General features: G+C 44.1%; 1 protein-coding gene and 2 long non-coding RNA genes across 13 annotated transcripts in view; all 3 read left to right on the top strand.

The window, feature by feature from the left end:
* Positions 1–895: 895 nt before the first annotated feature.
* On the top strand, positions 896–3,023 carry LOC134176044 (uncharacterized). The gene is made up of 2 exons (XR_009969238.1): positions 896–1,335; positions 2,023–3,023. It is a non-coding gene; the product is annotated as an uncharacterized LOC134176044 (long non-coding RNA).
* Positions 3,024–6,914: 3,891 nt separating this feature from the next.
* LOC134176024 (uncharacterized) lies at positions 6,915–15,141 on the top strand. The gene is made up of 3 exons (XR_009969227.1): positions 6,915–11,805; positions 12,815–12,915; positions 14,738–15,141. It is a non-coding gene; the product is annotated as an uncharacterized LOC134176024 (long non-coding RNA).
* Positions 15,142–15,521: 380 nt separating this feature from the next.
* MEF2A (myocyte enhancer factor 2A) overlaps positions 15,522–16,551 on the top strand; it is an 89,504-nt gene continuing 88,474 nt past the window's right edge. For 2 of the 11 annotated variants that reach the window (XM_062642547.1, XM_062642550.1), the window contains exon 1: positions 15,525–15,825. The gene's annotated coding sequence lies outside the window, so the exon portion shown is untranslated. Of the gene's footprint in view, positions 15,826–16,260; positions 16,286–16,551 lie in introns of those variants that run through there. The other 9 variants (XM_062642549.1, XM_062642553.1, XM_062642543.1 and 6 more) reach the window with 8 other exon arrangements.

Genomic DNA, 16,551 nt, shown 5'->3' on the forward strand with positions numbered 1-16,551 from the left:
ATCTGACACTACTGTGTAATTGAGGAAAAAGAGGTCATATGCATTATTTATGAGCAGAAGGCTGGGCTTAATGTTAACAAGTGAGAAGAAAAACGGCTTCAAAACACTGGCTTTCTGCTCTTCCCTGTAAGAAAGGCTTTTGTTTTAAACTGCTTGCATTTTAGAACAAGAGAAAGACAGAGCTGTTATTTATACCATGCCTTATTTTGTGTGTGTGTGTGTGTGTGTGTGTGTGTGGTGGTGTACAAGATTGAGGGAGAGGCAGGGACTGCCCCAAGGAGTGCACTCTCTGTTCGCTTAAGCTGTGGCAAAGATGTGTCATGCCTGCTTCCCTGTAACTAGCTAATCCCAATCAGCTCTAGGCAAAAGGTTTCATTGCAAGAGAGAACCAAGCTACTGTTCAGCATTTCCACTGGGCAGGGACCGTTTCTAAAGCAAAGGAATTCTCTCTGTATCACTCTATTCACAGATGCCCTCTTGCAACCACTGGTCAGCTTTGAGGTTGGATGAGCTGATCTTGTGGCTTTTGTCCTCTTATGGATCCCCCACCAGCGGGGTTTGTCTGTCTGGTGTTGGGGTATGTGCTGGCACTGGCATGAGTGGTCCAGCTCAGGCTGTGGCAAAGTGTCACTGCAAAGTCACAGAGATGTGCTGGGGTTTTGGTTTTTAATGTGTTCTGATGATCTTCTAGAGAAACCAGGCCTGGCAAATGGCAAGTTTTGCTCTTAATAATGGCAGTGTGTGATTATTGCCAGCAAGAGATATGTTCCAAAGGGCATGGGATGCGGAGCTGCCTCTTTTCCCAGGAAAACAGTGTGGGCTGATGCAGGGCAAGTCCCTCCCTGTGTAGACATCACCTCCCTTATGCTGGAGTTAGGCTGTCACACCTAGAGGCCCCATGCAGAGCTTGTGCTCTCCCTGGACCTCTTTACAGATTAGCACATCCATTAAAGACCCCACCACAGAGGACTTAAGGGCTCTTCCTCCCATTCACCCAGCAGACATAAATGACACTTGCTGCGGGTGGCTGCTAACTGCAGCCCTGCTTGGGTTGGCGTCCATGACTGGCATGTTTGTATTGCAAATCTGGCACTAATCCATGAGTTTGTGTTTGCAAAAGTTATATCTGTTATTTTCTGTAGGTCCCAAAAGGTAGAAACCTCCAACACTTCCCTATGCAGAGGCCATGAGGCTCTCCTGTCACCATTTCTGCATTACAGCCGGTTGTCCTCTCTGTGGTTTAAAACATAGGCGCTTTTTTCCTTCCTGACTGCTTCCTGGAGTGGTCCCAAGCAGCCATTACTTTGTTTCTGGGAAGAAAATCAGCCCAGTGGGGTAAGGTGAGAATAATTTGGGTTCTGTAAAAGTCAGGAAGCAAACAGTGAACACCATTGCACTGGAACTGATGGGGGGAAAAAGTACTCTGTTCTTGATTTTTTAACACTGGCTCATTGATTTTTCTCTTGGTTCAATCAGCAGTTACTGCTTCTTCTTAATCCAGGTTCATAACTACTTAGCGGAGTGGGTTCTTCACAGAAATACCCCTGAGAAATCCTAACAACGGGGTGAAGAAAAAGCTTAAGACCTCTGGGATCTTCCCTGTGGCCCAGAACGAATGTATTAGAGCAGGGAATTGCTGTTTTTAATAGGCCTCACTTGAAAGTCACTTTGCAGATGGGTTTGTGGCTGCACATTTTATATGCCCAGCCACAGGGGCCAGGAGACATATATCTGTGTGCTGACAACAAATAGAGCTGCTTTTCTGCTATGAAAACAGGAGTCCTGTTAAGTTTTTTTTTACCTTGTCTCCAAGCTTATTATAGCAAAGAAGGTAATGGCAGGAAGGACTAATGACTAGGGATGATTTCTGTAAAGGTGGGATTGGCACAGGAGAGGCTGGAGGTGAGGCACGGCAATGGGGGAGGGAGGCAGCCGTGTGGGGACTTGTGAGTCATGCATCCTCCAGCAAGAAGCACTGACTCACTGTGAGGATGATCACTCTGCTGTTCCCTTTCTGCTAAGGCTGAGGAAGAGGCAGTTGATACTCAGCTTCGCCAGCTCCCCGGTTAGAGGGTGAGATGTAGAAGGGAAGAAGCTGGAGACCATGGAAAACTGCAGTGAGAGGTGAAGGCGAGCTGTGGCAAGCGCAGCCTTGGTGGCTGGTGTTTCTGCAGAGGGTCCATGCAGCAGCTGGAGAGCAGAATCCGCCAGTGCACGGGCTCAATGTGGAACAGCAGTTCTGCACCCAGGCTGTGCACTGGAGTCTTCAATACCTGTTTGTGTTCCCTCCACCGCAAGGTCAAGGCTTGCGTGCTCTCACACCTGGGAGAGGTGCCATCCACCTCCGCTGTGGATTACAGTTAAGTATGGTCAATGAGGATGTAGCTCTGATGCTTATTATCTCCAGTCCAGCTCATAATGCTTAACAGATGAAGAGAGCCATCGCTTAATCTGCAGTGTTGGTGGATTGCTAAAAGAAAATACATCTTTTTGTTATTTGTATACACAGGAGAGGAATGCTGCATGGCTGAGGAAAGAGACCAGAACTGCCATGGAGAAAGGAGGAAAGAAAATGCCTAAGAGAATCCAAAATCACCCTAAAAGCTGATTTGCACTCATATGGTTACAGCTTCAAAGAGATTTCTTATAAGCAGAGTGTAAAGAGCCCCAATACACAACGTGGGGTTGTAATTATTTTCAAAGCAGTGAGTGACTCTGAGTGTGTTTGTGCAGTGAGCACTGAGGGCAGGGGCTGTAACTGCAGAGTACAGCCAGTCCCCGACGCCGGGATCACAAAATGTGATCGCAATTGCAAGTGAGGGCTGCAGTTTTCTCTCGCTTTACAAGTTTTATGTTGGTAATGTGAAGTAATTAATGAACCAGAACTGTGCTGCAGAGGGGGAATAATTTTAATGCTCTTTTTAAAGACCCTACTAAATCAATGGGGCAGTTTAAAAAGGAATGATAGCCTGGAGATTAGGAAGCTTAATATGAGAAATTAGGCAGGGTTTTGAGTGATTGAATCTCAAGCAGGCAGGTACTTTGTGATCTGCTGCGTGGGCATTTGTGTGTTTGGTGCACGCTGGCAAAGGCAGAACTTGCTGCTTTTTAGGCCTATCTAGTCAGGCTCTGTAGTCTTGGTCAGGAGTAAGGATCCCCGAGACTTGGAAGAGGCACTGAGAGACTGTAAAGCACAAGCTCTGCTCCTGCTTTCCACTGTGCAGGAGCAGTATTTTTCCACTCCTGTCGCAGGTCTTCTGACTACCAGCTACATAAGCGATGTCTACGTGGTCTTTTGAAGGCAGATACGAGCTTACTCTGGCCGCTGTCCAAGAGAACCAGAAGCCATGTAGCCGCAGCTAATGTGCTACATGCCCAGATTACTGTGGCCTGCTGAGAGGCAGGATATTAGCTTGAGCTCAGGGCTGTGGCCAGCTCTAGACCAGGAGTGAAGCAAGTTTTCATCTGCATGCAGAAGGGCATGTAGACCAGGACAGCCAGCTTGCATAGGATTTGGAAAGCTGGTTTTTTTTTTCAATAGGGCACATTTGCTGACCCCATGAAGATCAGGCAGACAGAACTCACTGTGCATCCCACCCCAGGCAGGAAGAGCAATACCACATGGTTGGCCTCAGAGCCATCCAGCTTCTTGGTGGCCAAATAAAACTGATTTATGAGCTCCATCCAAATTCTGTGGGCCTCCAGTTGGCTATTCCTGTTGTAGGCATACCCAGAGTTTCTCTTCTGTTTTAGATGGCAGTGACTCATTATGGACAGGGAGGGTTTGATTTCAGTCATCACTGGCTCTGAGTTTCTCAGGAGCTGTATAATGTGACACCTGATTGTCCACATTGAATTCTGAGCTGTGAGGAGGGTGTACATGCACATGTGATGTGTTTGTGCAGTCCAACTCAGAAGAAAGGCTGTCTCTGTTTTGGATGAATGCCTTTGCTGGCTTTTTTCTCCCTAAAATTTTTTATTGTCTTCATTTTGAAGGCTGCTTCACTTAAGAAATTTCACCATGTGCTATTCTTTAATGTTAATGAAGGAAGCACTCTGTGTGTGTGTACATAGATGTGCGTATGTACACATCCTAAGTATAATACAAGAAAGCAGCAGTGTTTATATGTAAGTACATACACAAAATCCAGTCTTGTTTATCTCAGAATGATACATAAGATATCAAGGATCCACAACAACCACTAAGAATGCAGTATACCGTGTACTGGGCAGTATCATGGTGCAGTGAATCAAGGACCTCTTTTCCTTTCACTCAAAACACGTATCCCCCCCTCCTGCTCTTATGCTTCCCCTTCTGTAACAATTCTGGATCATAAAGCATTTTAAAAGCATGAATTTGAGTAACTGTCTCAGTTACTGAGGGATGAAGCTTTAATCAAAGCAGACCCATCAGGTGAAATCCTGGCCCTGTAAGAGTCAATGGCACAACTCTCACTGATCCTCCATGGAGTCAGGATTCTGCTCGTATCTTGTAACAATTGCCTTTTCTGAATTTGAGGCATTAGCCCTAGAATGGAATAGAAAAGCTAAAAATAGAAAACAGTCTGACCTAAAATAGTTTGACATCCATATCATAGTGCTTATTGTCTGAGAATACATCTAAATGACATGTTGATTAATCCTGAATTGAGGAGAATGTGATTCATTGGCAAGAACTGGGACTCTACCAATAATTCAGTACCAAAAGCTAAACAGCCATTGACTCAGTGGGAAATGTTTCCAGTAAAACTTTATTTGCAAGCTGTCAGATTCATCTGCCATTTTCCCAGCTACTTTTATTCCTTTCTGAGCGGCCTGGACCAAACCCTCCAACCCAGTTCATGTGGGCTATCGGCTACTTGACTAAAGCAACTCTCCCCCCTGCTATTTACTGAAAACAAAACAGTCACATCAAGGCAGGTTGCTGTGAGTGGCTTTTAAGAGAGATGTCGGTTGCACTTAGTGCGCAGCTGGGGCCAAAGTGAAGCCCTGTAAGTGCCTGAGCCATTCAGCTGGAAATTACATCTTGTGTAGGAACCTAAATGCCAAATTCCCCAGTCCCCCTCTCAGCCAGAACTCCAACAACTCCCCTTTTCCCATGGGTCTTCTTCACTTTCCTACAGATGTAACTGTGTTCTCCTTCAGATACAATATATCATATAGGGGAATGCCACAATCTAAAGCAAAACGAGCTGTCACCCGGGACTTCAGATGACACTTAGCCACATTAACGAGTAAACAGAGCCCACAGGAAAGATGCCTTTTGAGATGCACTGTTTGTGTCAGCAGTGCTAAGACTAACGAACCAAAACAATGAGGGGAAAAAAGGGAGCTGTCAGAAGCACCTAAAGCTATAGGTGCAAAGTCAGATCGGTTGAGAAAAGCTCAAACATGAGGAATCTTCAGGACAGTCCATAAATTATCTTTTCCATAAGCAGTAAGACAGTGCATACTCCTGGCTTTGTGATGACAGTAAAGCACTAAAAGAAAGTCTAAATGTAGAGAAGGGAGCAGGCTTGAATGTGCTTCTTATTTTGGAGCCTTCTCATGGCAAGCAGGCAAGACTCGAGCCAAAGTCTTCAGGACACAGAAGGAAGCTGGATCCGTTATGCCACCACATGGCTCATGAGCAAGCTGGTATGAAGAAAGGGATCAACTATGCATTGTTCAGAAGGAGCCCCACAGAGCATGCAGTGTGACGGGCATCCCCAGGGCACTGGGAGGCAATGTATCAACAGTCGGTGGAACTGGTCCAAATTTTTAGCAATGCAACTGAATGATAATTTCACTCTTGCTGATGGGGGAGCCCAAAAGTGCACCAGAAAAAAAAAACCCAGCTGGTGGTAGGGTACAGAAAATGGTGCTGGGGAAATGGCTTTGCAGTCCTTGCTGTTGCTAATCCCCTCAATTCTGACTCTTGTAGTCTACACTCTCAAACTAATTACTCTTCCATTGAACCACTTCTTAAATAACAATCCTCTGAAGGAACCTTTCAGATCACTAACATGAGGAGAGGAGAACGGTATTAGCTACAGTTCTTATATTTGTGGTTACTTCATGTTTATACAAACAAAAGTGCTTGGGCTTGAATTAACAATAGCTGTAATTTGGGTTTTGTTCCTTCAGTGATCCCCGAATTATGCTTGTGTACATAATTTGGTACCAGAGGCAGAATAAACATCAACTGTAATAGCTGAATTTTTAAGGTTAATACTAAGGCTAAGTACGTAACATTTCTCTTTTGAAGAAGAGAGCATGTGTGCTCTGGGTGAGGGGGAAGGTGGAAACCACGTCTGCGAGAGCAATGGGTGATGGCTTAGTTCTGCATGATAAAATAAATAACTTCGATTAACTTCAAGCTCCAGTACCTCAGATGTTTGTTGTCACAGAGCAGCAGCTTGGCTGATTGGCAGCTCTGGTTTAGTCGACATGTGTTAACAGAAATTGCTCAATTTACACAGAGTACTTCAATCTGCTGTTTTAGAAGTTTGTCTCACAAAGAGCAGCATTTCAGCTTTTGACTAAATGGAGGACTTGTAAGGGGTATTAAAGAAATTGCTAAAGCTTCTGCAAATGCTATAGGTCAGACTGCTGACTGGGATGCGTAGCTTGCACGTGTCACTGCAGATACTTCCCAGATAATGGTACTGATTGAGATTTTAATCTGGACAAAGTGCTGGAGGCAACTTTCTTTCCAGCACTCAATTATCTTGATGATAATATGCTTTTTTCTTTCCTGTGTTCAAAACGTGTGGTCTGCTGCAACTGTGCAGTGTGACTACAGGGCTGCTCAGAAGGGGAAAAAACCCCAGTGAACAGAATTCATGCCACAGCTAAAGGGCACTTGGAGCACAAGTCCCATAGCATGGAGGACAATGTATTTTTACCTTGGATGGATGAGACGTGAGAAAGGCTGCATTTCTTCCCACAGGCTACAGGATGACTCCTTACTGGTTCTCAACAGCCACATAGGAATAGATTTGAGGCACAGCCTGCTGCTAGGACTATGTAGTATGTTGTAGGGGCAAGACTATCATTTTATTGTGCATATGCATCTTGTATCCTCTCTCATGGGATGCTGATCCATAACAGAGTCTTCTAGAGTCTCACACAACACAAAGAATTCAGACTAGTTTCCCACGGACATGCTCCATAAAAGAATTTCTTAGAAGAGATAACTCAGCCAGGAAGTGGGAACTAGGGGGCCAGATTCCTTCATTCAAGTCAATCTCCCATCGGTAAAGGATTTGAAGAATTGTCCCTATATGACTAATTCCAACTCTGCTTCCCTGAGTTCAGTAACAGTTTCTAAAGTAGAAGGGTGAAGCCATTTGAGAGAATCAAGTTTTATTTGCTTTTTATTCATTAAGGATTTTTTTGGCTAGATTGAATTTCTAATAATATTTTATTAAAATTTATGAAATCTAGAATTACTTTTCAATATCTATATCATCTTCTGATCCTTAATACTTTTCATCAAGCTCAAGGAATGAAAACAAACTCAGCTGTTCCATGTTTGTTCATAATTGACTTTTACCAGGGTTGTGTTAGCATTGTTACATCCTCATTATTAGATGATGGCAGAGTGCACATTTCTGGGACAAGGCAGAATACCCATTCTTGCCTTCAGCAGTTTGCAACTGGAAATTAGAGTGTACCCAGTCTGCTAGGAGAGCCAGAGACCGTGCTGCTGCTTTCACAGCCACCTCTGTCCCTTCCTCTACATTGTCTGCAGAGCACACAGTGAATTTGGCTCATTTTCTTTGTTTATGTGTCCAGTTGATTTGATGCCTGAAGTGAATGCACACACTCTACACAATGCACAGAAGATTTTGGCTTTTTATGGCTAATTGAAAGTCTTTCCATTTATGTTAGATTAAGCTGTATTGGATTTAGTTAAGCTAGTGCTGGGTAGCCACTTTTATTCTGCACTAAGAGTGATTTGTGTCTATTTACCTTCAATCCATTCCTAATTGGCTTGCACTGAGCTGAACTAACACCTGATTTATGCCCTCAATTATCCCATTTCAGCCAACAGCTCAGGCATGCTGTCCGGTTCCAGCAACTGAACGAGTTAGCGCACATCAGTTGAGGCACAGTAACTGCAGCTTGCCTTGCTTTAGCCTGCAGCAAACGTGAGGTTCAGTGTGTCAGCTTAACCTCAGGGCCAAGAAAAGGAAAAGTCTAAACTGGTTTCTTCCATCTGAGATGGCCACAGGCTAAGAGCACACACATGGTCAATTACCATGGCTCAGTTGATGCATGGTAAGTTGTCAAGCATGTCAGTACGTGAATGAGATCACTCAGTCATGTATTCAGACCATGCAAGTATCATTTTAAACTGGTGTTACATAAAGAAGTGTAACTATGGATATGGACACGTGGACAAATTGGCATGGGGATAACAAGTCTCTGTGTGTCAGCTTTTCCTATACACGTACCTGCAGGAAATGCTAGATGATTTGAGGTAGCCTTGTCCTCTTTTGCCCAGGGGAAAGGTATAGTGAAGGCACAGTAAATTCAGAGCCTGGCTTCCATTGCAATAATGGTTTTAACCTATTTTAGAACAGTTCAGCTCTGCTAAAGTGTAACAAAACAGATTTAAACTACTTCTACACCAGTTAAACTATACCTGTTGCTTAGTTTACTCTGCTTAGGTCAAATCTTTTGCAGGCCAGATCTTTGAATGAATAAGAGACTTTCCATTGCCTTCATAAAGCAATATGTAATAGAGAAGCTTGAGAACCCTTCATTTTAGAGTTCAGTCGAAAAATGAACTTGTATCTTTCTTAAGAACCATTGGAAAAAAACCCAAGACAAACAATAGAAGAAACCCAACAGTCCCAAACTTTCAGCTTTCCTCCCAGGTAACACTAGTTGTCGTACTTCATCCTTGTAGGAGAGCTGAGGAGAAATTTGCTCCTTTCCAACAAGGAGCACAACAGGATTTGCTAAACTGAAATGAAAGACAGAAAAGTTCCAAACCCAGGATGAGCCTGGACCCTTTCAAACGATGACTGAGGTTAGTGAAACAGAGGATCAAACACCACAACTTTGTATACTTTTCCTTTTTATTCAGTATCTTGAACTCAATCTCAGTTAATCTTTCTCTACTTCCATATAATGAAAGGGAAGACATTTGATTAGGTTATGTGAGATCACACGGATTGATTCAACACATGGCTGCAGGACCAGGCGTTATTATCTCTGCTAACACGGACACATTTTGAACACTGCTTCTCACTCTGCTATCAGCCACCGCCACCTCTGCAGTAATGTGACAGCAAGAGAAAAAGGATGGGAAGGCGATAAAGTTTGCCCACGCAAGTAGAAAAGAACTTTCTGTCCAAAGCCAGCTGGCTTGGCTTGGAAATGAAATGGCATTTTAGGATGAGGTGACCTGTTTATATGTGTATCAGAGCTTTGTCTCAAAGCACTTGTCCTAGATGCTATAGCAGGGTCTGTGAAGTAGTTTATCATTAAGTAAGTAACCACGGAAAACAGGTGAGCTGTCTCAGTGCCAGTTTGTCTTCTAAACTGTTTGACAGATAAGAAACCATCCTCAGAGACTGCAACAAATGTGCTGCCGCATTTCATGGTTAGAACTGAGCATATTTTTAGTAAAGGGTTGAGAAAGTATGCAATAATCCTAAATCACAGCCAAGAAAACCATAAACCCCTTAACAAATGCCTGTTCAGATACAGAACTCTGAAATGTGCACCAGTTGATCCATGTTAACACTTTGGTTGGATTTTTAAACTTATTTTCCAAACAAAAGCAAACGTTCAGCAGAGATCGATGGCATTTTTGCCTTTACCTGAAGGGGCCAGAGGGATCCTGTGGGATCATCCTATGTGTACCCCCAAAGGAATCAATGGGAAATACACCGATGACATATTTGTACTGAGGGAGTCTGGACCCCGTTACAATAGGCCCAAAATGCACCTTATAAGCTGCCCAAGCTTAAGAATTAAACTTTATTTCTTAAGTTAACTGCTTTGAAATTTCTGTGTTATGCCTTACACATTATAACAGAGCCACTGTGGGCTCTGGGGATGAAGCTTACAAGGTCAGGGCAATAAAAGCTGCTTTTCACATGCGCAGTTTGGTCAGTGGCATTTACAGCAAAGCAGGTAAATGCAGGAAAAATAACGCTTATACTTGCATTTTAAAAGCAGCTCTAACTGATTGCAGTGGGAGCTGAAGTCTCCTGTGCAAGTCAGAAGCAACTTATCTGGCTTTTAAGAGTTCCATGAGTCTTTTGTCACTTGAAGAGGCCCCATCAACTTCAAACCTACTTTAAAAAGGAGTTCAAAATCTTTCCAGGTATGATAGTCTCCTATATCTATTTCTGTCTCTTTTGTTTCTTAACAGCATGGGATACTGACCACACATACTGCTGTCAAATATAGAAATTAAACTTAGAGTAAAAAGGAGACATTTTCTCTTTAATCCCTTAGAAAATTTTCCAGAATAAAATACAGTTCTTAAGTTTATAATATCCCTTTAAGAATTTATTTGCCAGGTAATGTTAGAAGAAGAAGGACTTTAAGGTCAGTTTGAACATTTAAAAAGACCTCTTTTTAAATCAATTTTGAATCTATATTTAAGATAATGGCAAGCACTGTTTGCACAGGTCTCCAAATGATAAAATATATTCTATATCTTAAGAATACAGGTAACTTTAAAATCCTTTTAAGTGATTTCTAGCTCTTTGGAAAAAGGGCAAGATCTACCTAAGAAATACTTTGTTGAATAAAAATAGTAGTTTAGTGTTGCAATATCTGACAGTCATAGTATGCATAAAGCTACAAAATCATTATCAGATGAAGGCCTGCAGTTTTGGAATAACATGGTAAATACGATTGTTGGTTTTTTTTGAGGGGTGAAATAACACAATGCCATCAGAAGAGAAAAGTACATTCTAATAACAAAAACATTGAATGTAACTATTTTTCTTTAGATCTGCTATGCAATCTGTGTGTTCTCTATAAGATGTCAAACTATACTGTGCATATGTACACTTTGCTCTCTCTATAAATGTACATGTGCATGACACATTTCTGAAAGCAGTAAATGAGTGCTGGGGAAATACAGAAACAATGAAGTTCCTAAGAGAGGCTGATTTTTTCAAGTTATTAAAAGAAGGTGGCAAGCATTCATGAGGATATGAGAATTTAAAGCCGTCTGCAGGAAACTCTGAAAACCTCTGGTTAAGGCTGCTGCCAAAAAATCTCAGCTATGTTATGTCAGAATGTTTAATTGCAAGCTGCAGTTTTAATGAATGGAAAGATATGGCAAAAGCAGGAAGTTTCTGAAGCAACACAGAGCGACCAAGAAAATAAAATACCAAAGGTTGTAATCTTGAATGCTGTTGGAAGCAGGAATTTCCATCCACGCTCCGAGTCCTTTTCCTACTGCGCAGAATTTGCCAGCTGTCTGGCTGAGGGGAGAGGTAAGCTGTTCTGGATATCATCTCCTGGGCTCAGGGCAGCACTTGTTATGTCTACATGAAGAAGTCAGCTTCTTTACGTTTGTCATTATGGGTGTTTACAGAAATGCAGCTTAGGAATAAAGGGAGGAAAGGCAAATGTCAGAGTGCATTAAATAACATATTTTCTTTACTTTCCAAGAAGCTTGCTCGCAGCATGATGTTACTATTTATATCAGATCTCTTAAACCCAGCTGTTGGTTCATGTTAACATGCGGAATGGTGAGAAAATCCCAGCAGAAGAGCGCGAATCCCGGGGAGACTTGTGTTCTGTCATTGTGAGGACCTAGAAAACATCCCAAGTTTTGCTGAGGTAAGGATCAGGCGTGCAGTCGGTGAGGTGTGCAATACAAACACTTCCCGTGTTGATCCTCCAGTATTAGAAGGCCAAGAGCAAAGCAAAGCGAAAAGTGCCAAACGCTGCAACAGTCAACTTCAGGTAACTGAGCCCCTGGCTGGAAAAGTTTGAAAGAGAACTTTTACCTGTAACTCAAACCTGGCAACTCTACTGTACACCCACATTACAGCATTCTTAGACAAGCTGTGTCTGATCTAATCTTATGTACCTTGGCCACAAGTTTTGGAAAAACAAATATTCCCAAGGCAATCAGATTACTGAATGTACCATATAACGATGTGGAAATACTAGTGGTTTACAGAGGGCAGTTTATGAAATGGATTGAGTGATTTTAATTCATGCATTGTCAGGCAATTTGGCCTTAACTAAAATAAGGAAACCTTTTCTTGATTATATCTGTCTTTAGTGGAACACCAGAAGCAAACAGCAGTGTAACAGCAATAATTCCAGCCTCAGACAGGGAGGTCAGGGGACTCTGTTCCAAGCCAGCTTTCTGAGAGTGAACAGCTGTGTCTGTACTGAAGTGGTCATCATGGGGTTAACAGGGTTACCCGGAGTGTTAATGGAAAGGAACCATTATCTGCTCCTCTCTGATTTCCTGCTCCCTAGGTGGGAGTCCCCCCTGCTCCTATCCTTTGTTTCCAATGCAAGTTCCCATCCTGAAACACTTCAAGTACAATTTGGTTTTGTTGCAATAAGAAGTCCTTTACAAAATCTTCATTCATAGAGTATTTCCACCATTGTAAGTGGAACAATGTTAGGAATTGATCTGGCCTGAGATTTTAAGAAACCTTGTTCTTAAAACCTAATTCACAGACCCTCCTTCCCTCCAAAGGGTAACTTGTGTGGCAAAAGCTACAGAACATCCCCTACTCCTCTATAAATTTAAAAGTCCTGAATTTGGTTTATTTTTTTTAATATAAAGTTCACCTTTAAGAGCATAAGATTAAGCATTTTTTTCCAGGACACAAAACCTGATTTCTGGAATATAAGGAACATTTGAAAGGAGGCCTGAGGAACAGCCATGGTACAGCTCTGGAGTGGTTTCTAAGAAGGTCCTAAAACGTAAGTTAAAAGTTAGTGGCAGTGCCTCCAAAATACCTTGAATAGGTGGGTGGAATAGAGATGCAAGGGAAAGCTTTATTGCCATAACAACTGCTGGATGATGACTCTATTCAACTGTGAGGCTATTTAGTTAAAATTAAGAATACTAAGTGACTTTTTCCACCCCTATTTTTCTCTATATTAGCTATTAATGTGCCTTTATTTCTCTTTGGAAAGCATGGAAATTACACTGCCTGTTACTGACCAAGAGAAGAGATTTCAGGTGGTTCTCTTTTTGTCTCTGCGTTGTACATAAGAGGGGCAGAAATGCATTCAGCGGTTGTTCTCTCTCAAGAGTGATCCTAGCAGATGCTTGCAATAATTTCTCACTTGTCATATTGACACTCAAGCGTGATGTTCTCTGGGGCTTTGTTATGTTGCTGCTTCTATGGTTTTAGAAAGATGGTAATTTTTTTCTCTGTAGCCTGGATTTTTCTTAATAACCTGCAACTCTGCATCCTTTGCATTACCCAGGTGCATTTGGCCTTTGCATTTGTCCTGGAAGATAAATGTAATGCAGAACATGGCCATTAAGTCGTGTAATGATTTTAGTCATCTTGGTATCTAAATTTTTGTATGATTTTATTCGTGTCACCCTAAGGGGTGGTATTTTTCATTTATGCTATTGTGACCTGTGAGAATATCTGTGACCTCCCCACCACACATTCTTTTTCACCAGTGGTCCCAAGAGGGGTCTGCAGAAGCAGATGTAGCGGCACATCACCGCATGTGGAAAACAACATCTGTAATTTCAATTGGATGCCATATTTTGCGCTTCCTTTTCTCAATTGTTACAGAGGGCAGCATTTCAATTGAGGGAGGAATGCACTTCAGTGGGAAAGACGCTGCTGTGTACCCCATAACCATTGTTTGCAATCCCTTGAGGAACACATGCTATGCTTATTCTTGTAGTGCCACTGAAAAGGACAGATTAGACCCAATTATTTATCTCTTTGGCTTTCTGCTCTTTTTTTGCCAATTTAGAGCAATACGATTACATACTGAAAATAATGAGAAGTAGTCCTTGCTTAGGCCTTGCTTTGGTGCCTTACTCAGACTCCCACTGACTTTTATAACTTAAAGAGTTCAGGATTTTATCTAACATCTTTTGAGCATATTGCTGTCATAAGAGGATTTCATGGTATTGATCATTAAATGCTAGTAATAGACCTTGCAGATATTATGGATGATAAGCATGGTGAGGAAGAAGGGAATAAACCATGTTCATATAAAAATCAATAACATTTGGACTGTTCATGTTGAGAATTGTAAGGAAACTATGTATTTAAATCTCTTCCTAATTATTATAGGTAAGAATCAGTTTGGAAGTACAATAGTAGGTGACAATTACTTGGATTTTGTTATTTTTTTTCACACTTATTATTAGCTTTTTCCTAAACTCTAAATCCTAAGTCCTGCACTTCTGCTTTGAGGGAAAGGTGGATGTTTGATAACTTGTTCAACTTATTTAGTGGCCATATATTTAAATCCCGAGTAAACTTTACATTATAAACCCTGAACATCAAGATTTCTGTGAGCTGTGAATGCCTGCTTCCATAAGGTGAATGTTTGGAAACTGGATAACAGAAATTGACATTCATTTTTGGGGAATGACCTTGCAGGATCAACCTTTTTTCCTTCCAGTGCTGGAGATTGGTGGATTGGGTCTTTCTGTCATCCTTTCTTGCACCCTGTTTTCTCACCATGTGTGGAGCTATTCTTTTTGTACCCAGTTCATGATGCGGTCTTCTGAATATAAAGAACTCTCCTTTCCACTTTCCAGAGAAAGCACTGTTGATCCTTGTGTCCTGAAGCAGAGACAAGCCCTCTCCATCGGTGATTTAGTGCTTGGAAATGGTTCCCATTGTTTCACTCCGAGGCTGCGGGTACCTTGCAGGATAACTGTGGAGAGGTTGTGGAGTGCAGATGATTTTTGGTGAGTACCTTTTTTATCATAAAAAAAATTATTTTTGGCTAATTCTTCAATCACTGCCGTATGTGAAGGAGAAATACGCCGATTTTATGTCTTTTATTATGTGTTCCAAAGTAGTCTTTTCTACTTAATGGGAACTCTGACAAAGATAACATGAGATGGAAGAACCAAGGTGGACGTCTGTCACCTGAGCCTGAAATGTGAAGATGGAGCTCATGTCCTCATAGAGCAGTGATTCTCACAGGACAGTCAGAAGATAACAGTAAAACCGCTATATAGAGCAGGGAGGCGGTGGTGCCTGTGAGGGTGACGGAGGTAGCCGGGCTGTTTGCAGTTGGTGCCTGGTGTTGGTCTCCTGCATCCTCTGGTGATGAGACCTTGCCAAAGGATGGGTGACCACGTACTGAGACTTGTTTTAATGAACGCGAGGATGTGACTTTGTAACCGAAGAGCCTTGCTGGAGAGAGAGGAGAGCAGGGACCACTCCTCCCTCTGCCTGCACTGCTTAACCGGGGCTTCCTGCTCAGGCGTCTCCGCCTCAGGTGCTGGTGGAGCGGGGGGGGCAGGCCCGAGGCCCCCGGCCGCTCCCCATGGCGAAAAAAAATAATCCGGCGATGCTGGGCGCTCAGACCGCGGTGATCCCAGCCCAGCAGCCGGGTGCAGCCTCCCTTCGTACTCCCCTCCGCTTCCCTCCTTGTCCTGTCACTGCCTGTCTCGGTTGAGCGCCCTCAGCGACGTCCGAGCTGCCAGGAGAAAAGGGCGGAAGGATACTCTCGGGAGATCTGTGCTCCGCTCGGAGTGTGACAGAGGAAGTAGTTCCGGCCCCGATTGGGCCTTGTTTCCCAAAAATAGCGCCCAGCGGGTATCCGTGCGCCGGTGTCAGTGTCTCCTGAGGAGCCCCGGCGGGGAGGCGGCAGCAGCGGCGAGGGGACGGGCGGGTGAGCGAGCGAGGGGGGTCCCGGCTCTGTGGGGCGATCGGGAGCGCGTTCCCGCAGCCCGGCGGCGAGGGTCGGCGGTGGGGAGCGGCGGGCGAACGGGGTCGGGGCAGGGGCAGCGGGTGACGGGCGGGGGCAGTCGCTGAGGGGGCCGGCTGAAGCCGGGGGGAAGAGAAGGAGGTTTTCGGTCCGCCGTCCCCTTGCCGCTGTGCCGCGCCGAGCGGGGCGGGGGGTGCTGGCGGGGAAGTTGTTGCGGGGGGCGGGCGGGGGAGGGGCGCGGGCGGCGGTGCGGGGTCCCGCCGGTGGGAGAGCGCCCCGCGGCCGGAGCCTCCCCGGGAGTTGTTCGCCGGCGGCTGGAGCAGAGGATGGACGTTGTGGATCAGGCCAGCGGGGTCTGCCCGGAGGCTGGTGCGCTGGGGAGACAGGGTGGGGTGCGAGGCCCTGGCGTTCGGGGAGCACTGAGGTAAGAGCGGCTTCGTCCGGGTGGCCAACTTCTGTACTCGGGGTGCGTGTGCGCCTGGGAAGGCGGGGAGGAAAAGTAGCTTTTGTCCTGCTTCTCGGCAGCCACGTTGGGTAAGCAGCAGCACGCTTAAAAACAAACAACAGCAAAAATCCTTCCTAGGAGTCTGTCTGTCGTACGCGCCGGCGAAAACGAGCGGGGGTCGGTTAGGGAGGAGATGAGGGTGGAAATTGTTCAAGTAGTTGTACACCGCATTAAGGTGCGCTGCG

The sequence above is a fragment of the Pezoporus occidentalis genome, unplaced genomic scaffold (genome assembly GCF_034315485.1).
Source record: "Pezoporus occidentalis ecotype Australia unplaced genomic scaffold, CSIRO_AGI_Poc_V1 ctg72, whole genome shotgun sequence".
In the NCBI taxonomy this organism is placed as follows: domain Eukaryota; kingdom Metazoa; phylum Chordata; class Aves; order Psittaciformes; family Psittacidae; genus Pezoporus; species Pezoporus occidentalis.